At 32.5% G+C, this 7,729-nt stretch overlaps 1 long non-coding RNA gene across 1 annotated transcript in view; it reads right to left on the bottom strand.

The window, feature by feature from the left end:
- Window positions 1–6,276: 6,276 nt before the first annotated feature.
- The window catches only part of LOC117125465, a 2,780-nt gene continuing 1,327 nt past the window's right edge, over window positions 6,277–7,729 (bottom strand). Inside the window, exon 3 of the long non-coding RNA XR_004448126.1 lies at window positions 6,277–6,382. This is a non-coding gene — a long non-coding RNA (uncharacterized LOC117125465). The remainder of the gene's footprint in view (window positions 6,383–7,729) is intronic.

Below are 7,729 nucleotides of genomic sequence, written 5' to 3'. Positions count from 1 at the left end.
TGATCGGCTTCTTAAAAAGGCAGAGGCTATTATGGGCGACCAAACTCATCCTGCCTCAAACCTATTCCAATTGATGCGCAGTGGTCGACGTTTTCGTTCATTGAAAGCCACTAAGGCTAGATTCAGGAATAGTTTAGGGCTCTAAATTGTAGGTAAATGTTTCATACTTTTGCACTTTGTTTCTTTGTTTGTGTTTGTTTGTTCTGCCTTTTGGAATGTGTTTTTACCACAGAGCAAAACAAATTTCTATGTTCTCCTGAACAATTACAATAAAATATGATTGATTGATTGATTGATTGATATTCGTATTTGTTTATCTACAGAAAGACGGTCGGTCTATCCTCCTGTTGTACGTACGTTCTAAGTAACCTGGGTAATGCTTCGTGATGCACGTCGTTTGAGACGATCGTTCGCTTGCACAGCAACTTCAGGACAGGCATTTCGTCGTACCATTCGTAGGTATATGTGAAAAAACATTTCGAATCTTTGGTTGCAACTGCAATGCGTTTGTTTCCCTCACATCCGTCGTTGTAATATTCGAAGGTACGACTCTTGCTAGAAATCGACGAGGTATCTATGCGAATAAGGACTGTAATAGATGTGTTCACACAAAGAAGTATACTCAACAACTGACTATACTGTACTGAACTGTTCTGTTACATAACACTCCTTTTAATAACAAGAATTTGCACATGGAACAATTTACATATAAGAATTTACATATTAACTAATCACTACATATCCCCTTTCCTTAGCCAAAATTTTTTTACATTTTATATTTTATATACAACAAATATAATTTCCTTATCTATAAATATATATTTCTGTTTTAATTATTAACTTGTTACCAAAAATATATATCAAAAATATATAATATAATTAATACAATAAATCTCAGTGTTATCATTCATTGCACAGTGTCATCATTTATAATAAACAAAACCAGGTTTGATATTCGGCTTCCTAACTCTATTAGATCTTCTAAGAACAGGCACTGTAATAGGTACATTTTCAGTTTCATTTCTTTCTATAGTTTCCTCTACAGATGGTACACTCTCAAGTTGTGTTGGTACACTCCTTGTGGATATCTCTTTATCTTTAATTTCTTTCATTATTCTATCTAACTTCTCATCTTCATCAAAATCATTATTCACAAAACTCTTTCCTGGACCATGATACAATTTAAAGAAAGATTTATCCCTTGTAACACTTCTTCCTTCTTTATTCTTGGCAGTTACCATACTACCTTTACTATCAACAACTTCATAAATGTCTTTTCTATAACGTGGTTCATATTTAGTTCGTTTACTTTGCTTTACTAACACTTGTTCGCCCTTGGGAAAATACATAATCTTTACCTTTCTTTTTTTATCATGATAAATCTTATTCTTAATCATGCTTTTGTCATGGGTTTTCTCAACGTCATCATGAACAAACTACTTAGTTATTATTTGATCAAACATAGAAGGTAATTTAGTTTTAATTTGTCGACCAAACATTAATTCTGCAGGACTTTTTCCTGTAGATGGATGAGGTGTTGCACGATAGTTCATTAAGAATTTTCTCATTTCTTGCTTCCAATTTTTACTTTCAACTAATGAACATCTAATAACTTTCCCTAAATTTTTCATAAAGTTTTCAGTCAACCCATTTGCTCGTCCAAACTCAGGAGTAACCTTTCGATGTTTAAAACCAGAGTTATCGGCATATGTTTTGAATTCATGAGAATTAAAAGGTGGGCCATTATCACTCTTTAAGTTATTAGGATACCCAAAAGTTGTGAAAATACGATCTAACTTTAGAATCACAGAAGCTGAGCTAGTGGAACTTGTTACTTCTACCTCAGGATAACGGGAGTATTCGTCAATTACAACTACTAAATATTCTCCAGAGGGTAAAGGACCATACATATCAGTAGCAAGGTGTGACCAAACAGTGGAAGGTAATTTCGTTGGTTTTAATGGATCTATAATTTTGTTATCAACATTAACCTGACAAGCATAACATTGAGAAATTGCACTAGTTTATCCATCGCAGGAAACCATACCTTTTCCCTCATCAAAGCTTTTGTTTTGGAGATACCTAAGTGACCCTTATGCGCAGTAGTAACTATTTGCATTTGCAATGACGTAAGTATTACAATTGTAGATCCTCTAAGTAAAATACCGTTTGCAAAACATAATTCGTCTTTGATGTTGTTAAATATTTTTAACAATTCTTTATCAAAACCTTTAGGAGCTTTTCTCATTTCATTAGTTTTTAAGCATTGTACTACAAACATTAGTGTAGGATCCTTCTCGGTAGCAGATTTAATATCTACCAATGAAGTAGCTTTTAGTTTATAATGTGTTTGTATAAATGAAATATGCTCAGCAGATTTTACACCAGTGCACGGCATAGAACCTATCGGTTTATCCATCGCAGGAAACCATACCTTTTCCCTCATCAAAGCTTTTGTTTTGGAGATACCTAAGTGACCCTCATGCGCAGTAGTAACTATTTGCATTTGGAATGACGTAGGTATTAAAATTCTAGATCCTCTAAGTAAAATACCGTTTGCAAAACATAATTCGTCTTTGATGTTGTTAAATATTTTTAGCAACTCTTTATCAAAACCTTTAGGAGCTTTTCTCCATTCATTAGTTTTTAAGCATTGTACTACAAACATTAGTGTAGGATCCTTCTCAGTAGCAGATTTAATATCTACCAATGAAGTAGCTTTTGGTTTATAATGTGCTTGTATAAATGAAATATGCTCAGCAGATTTTACACCAGTACACGGCATAGAAACTATCGGATGTCGTGACATATAGTCAATTGGATAATTTGACCCAGGAGTATAAACAACCTTAAACCGGTAACTTTGAGCTTTTACCACCCATCTTTCAATACGGCAGGACATCTTATGTAATTCTTTAGAAGAAAATATTTTAACTAGAGGCCTGTCATCTGTCTCAACTATAAATTCAGGAGATTCATCAAGATACAATCTATGGTGATGCAAACCCCATGAAATTGCTAAAGCCCCTATTTGATTTTACATCATCACGATTAATTGTGGGGCATAGTGGAAGGCACATTGGTACTGGTGGTAGTGTCACAGCACAACAACAATACAGGGGTGTCATACAGGTGGTTTTGTGACACCCAACTGATCTACTGTAATAGTTGCATTCTCAAAATTGGAAATTCCTGGTTGGGTTCGCTAAACAAGCTATAAAAAAAAAGTCTCGCCTTACAGAATAAACTGGACTTTTTCAAGTTTCTGGATCGTGCTTAGCAAAGTCTTTTTATTTATTTATAGTTTTATTATTTTTTTTTTCGTCAACAAGATAAAAAAAGATTGCACAACATAGACAAAGTAATTAAAATATCACTGCGGTGGGGCAGCATTTATCCGTCAAATTCATAGAATAATCAAACATATATTTTTTTACCTAAGTATTGCACAATTTTTTATATGCATTTGATAAAAGTGTCATACATTTTTTGTAACAGATCAAACAACCCGAGTATTGCACAATTTGTCTTAATGCATTTTATACAAGTTTCATTTATAAAGCATTTTTTTATTTTAATCAAACAACTCAAGTATTGCACAATTTTTCTTAATGCATTTTATACAAGTTTCATTTTAATATTTTTTGGAACAAACAACACAATTATTTTCATAAATTTAAACATTTTTTTGAACAAACGACCTAAGTATTGCACAATTTTTCTATAATGCACAAGTATTGCACAATTTGTCTTAATGCATTTTATACAAGTTTCAATTATATATTGTTTCAACGAACAACACAATTATTTTCATAAATCTAAACATTTTTTTAAACAAGCAACCCAACTATTGCACAATTTTTCTTAATGCATTTGATAAAAGTTTAATTTTAAGACATTTTTTTGAACAATTATTTTCCGAAATCTAAACTGTTTTTTAACAGACACCACAATTATAACATTTTTAACAACCAACAATTATTTTTAAAAATTCTAACTTTTTTAACAACTAACACAATTATTTTCCAAAATACTTCCCTTCCTTATTACTCTTCTTTCACCAACAAATTAATTGTGGTTATGCATTGTCGGCTTAACTCACCAAGTCAGATATTTTTCGAAAGTTCAATGCTCACTTCTTTCAATTGAAGGGTGTCACCCTTCCACATCATAGGTTCTATAATATGAATAAAAAGTATGTGACTTATATATAAACATTAAACTGTTACAGAAAACTTCATTTCAAATATATCACAATGAAATTTAAACAATAAAATTTATCTTTTAGTTATTATTGATAACCTTTCAAATCACATGAACTAATAATGAGTCAAGACCTTACCTTTGTCACTGCTGGGTTCTGTAGTGATAAAATTGAAAAAAAAAACCATAAACCACTTATTCGTGTAAAGTAGGTATGAGTTTAAAAATTTAATAAAAATAGAAAAAATAAAGATACTTCACTTTTAAATTTTAATGTCACCGCCTAATATATGTAAATATGTCATATGTGATTTTCATCCATGCTGTAGCTTTCATATTTTTGGCACAACAAAAATATAACAGTATAAAGACAGCCTTAACTTTCTGCCTCCAGTTAGGGCGCCGCCAGCGTTTCAGCCAGGTCCAATGTAAACATTGCAAGGGGTCTATATGGCATGTGATGGAGGTGTAATTTCTGCAATTCACTATGATTATTGCAAAAAAAATATTACTATTTTGAAATTTCGAGCGAATGCTATGAACGAGATTCAAGAATTTTGCTAACTACATGTACCATTACATTATATCATGTTTTCCAACATTTGACTTTAAATAACCTTCGACCTGGATAACCTGAAAACAGTCACATGCGCTGGTAAGCTTTTCCATCACATTTAAATAACAAACCATGTTTGCAGCATGCATATTGAACATAATAAGGCCTACTATCAAAATCAATATCCACTCAAATGACCTCTAACCCCTCCTTGACGTTTAAAAGTAGACTCCATCAAATGGACCCATCAAAATTTCTTCGCGACGAACCAAACATTGGGTCGCGAACCATAGGTTGCGGAACGGAGACTCATCTTTGAAGTGTGAGAAAAGTGGCATTCGCTTGAATAAGCTCGAATTTAAAATAGTCGCCATATTTTTTTTTTTTATTTTTTTTTGCAATAATCATAGTTATGGAAGAAACGACAAACAAATGTGTTTTAAAACGTTTCGAGAACTTGACGAAAGTAAATTGCAAAAATTATACCTCCGTCACATGTCCCATATGATAAGCAAGTTAGCTTAATTATACAAATTAGTTGGGAAAATATTATAGGTCATCTTCACAAATGCTGGTTGTAGAAGTTAATTTTCTTTTAAAATATTCAGTAGGCTTATATGCAGGTTTCTATTTTTTCCATTGTGAGATATATTTCCGAAAAAACATAACCTTTGACAGACAATACTCCTCGTAGAACCCTTCCCCAGGTAACAAGCCCATAAGGGACACATATGGTGCCCATATGCAGATCTATATGAGTACCATATGTGCAATCCTTGAGGAAACCTCCGGATTCTGCACCCAAGATCGATGTGGGGCCCATATGATTTAGCCCACATAGCCCAGATATAACCCATTTGGGGCCCACATGGAACCCACATGCATTTTTACATGGGTGGCATATGGGTTTCACATATGGGACCTATATTTTCCGACCCATATGTGAGGCCCATATTTTCTGGCTCATATGGATGGCATATTGGTTTGCCCATATGGGAGCCTGTATGGTTTAGTTGACATGGCCCAGCGAGAACAAATATGGAGGCCACACATTTCTGACTTGGCTTCTAACTCTGGTTTGAATATTGGCTGAGTCGATGACCATGAACTAGGTGTACATTTCAACAAATTACTCCTTTTCTGAAAATGAAGCTTTTCAACTGCACGTATAGTACAAAATATTTTCACTGCAATGATTAAACAAAACGGTTATTTCATTTTAACACATCAATCATTTTATTTATTTTGTAGAAAAAGCAATATTGTCAATTGCAAATACAAAATAGTGGTAAATGAAATCAAAATTTCTTAATGTCCCTTAATAACTATACAATTCAATTTCTCCAGTCCTTGGGAAGTAAGAATATTCCATCATTTTGATCGCATTGGGAATATCACATATTTAACGTTTTTACAGATTATGAATATCCTCAATTTGGTAGGGTCTATGCAAGAGTTTATCAATAAGAATCGTCAATAGTTTCACCATGAATCATAGTAACAGACAGTGCGAATGCCTTTTTCCCTCATACTTTTCACAAAGGTTATTAAGAAAATATCCAATCGCCTCCTTTTTTTCCTATCTAGTTGCATCCTCGCATTTCAGAATTCTGCAAACTGGCCCTGAGAAAGAAAAAAGAAGAAGACCTAAAAATAATAGCTTTTAAGATTTACTCATTTAGATTTATCAAATAAAAAAAAGACATGCAACACAAATAAAATTTTGAAAATTAGTGTTTTCATTGACTTGACCTGACTCATTGACAATTGCATCACAGATAAATGCAACACAATTATTTGCCTAGAATTAACCACTCAGTCTTCAGCAAGGCTGTAAAAACTAAGAGGCTTGGTGTACAAAAAATTAAAGCATTACAACTAATGTAAAACAAGAAACTTTTGTGACATGAAACTTTCGCGAATTGATAAGGGCACATATCACTCCTGTGCACATTAACTATTTGGAAATATTGATGCGGGAATAAAAAAAAACCACCCTCATCACATTTTTTTTTTAAAGGAGTATTATTCTAATAATTATTTCTATGTGCCCTAATACCTGAATTTATTCATGAGATGAACACCATACTATAGATCATCTATGATGACAATATCGTATCATGAGTTCTAGGCTAGAAAAGCCTACAGCTTCTGTCTAATGCTAGCTAGGCCCAAGAATAAGCCTGCCTATCTGCTAGGGTTTAGCTGGCCAGACATAGCTAATAATTATATGATAATTACAATCCTCATTAACATACAATATTTATAAATTTTGTATCGTACTTGTGAAATTTGTTTGCACACGAACGTTTAGCTGGTCTTTACAGTATTAAACGCTTTGATTGTCTTAAATATGATTTTATTAAGATGTGTTGAGTACAATTAATAAGAGTATCATCCAATAATTCAATATATATTTATAGAAGCTAAACAGATTGAGTTTTACGAATAATAAAGTAACAATGTAGTGGTTAGATTTACAGAGTAATCCTTAACATTGTTATGTTACATGGATATTATTTCATCAGTAGCTAAGGCGAGACTTCCTTTATTCCTTGTTTTGCGTACTTATTCTTCTAAAGATCATCGGAGGAGGGCAGAATAAAAATAAAGATAAAATTTAGTTGTTTTATTCAGCAGACAGTTTGCCTAAAACATCCAGACGGAGAAGAAAATAAATATTTAAAAAAAATAAATTTTATTGGCGAATGTAAAGTAGGATGGTTAAATGCTTAAAATTTATATAAATGTGTTTGGAGATTTCAAGGCAGTGGAGGACATAATATAATTTTAATTTTAAAAAACTAATTTTTTACTGCAATTTCCATTTTTTGTGGCAGTGGGTGCGCTAATTGCTCAAAAATAAAATTTTATTTTTATTTAAAAAACATCAACATTTGCAGTAGGCGGGTTCGATAAAGAAGGTATAAAAAAGTCTCGCCCGAACATTTGGTTTTTAGAATCTATTAA

Source organism: Anneissia japonica, unplaced genomic scaffold, assembly GCF_011630105.1.
Source record: "Anneissia japonica isolate Jap-2015-1 unplaced genomic scaffold, ASM1163010v1 scaffold1467_len401143_cov160, whole genome shotgun sequence".
Lineage (NCBI taxonomy): Eukaryota > Metazoa > Echinodermata > Crinoidea > Comatulida > Comatulidae > Anneissia > Anneissia japonica.
This window is presented reverse-complemented; position numbering and strand designations above follow the sequence as displayed.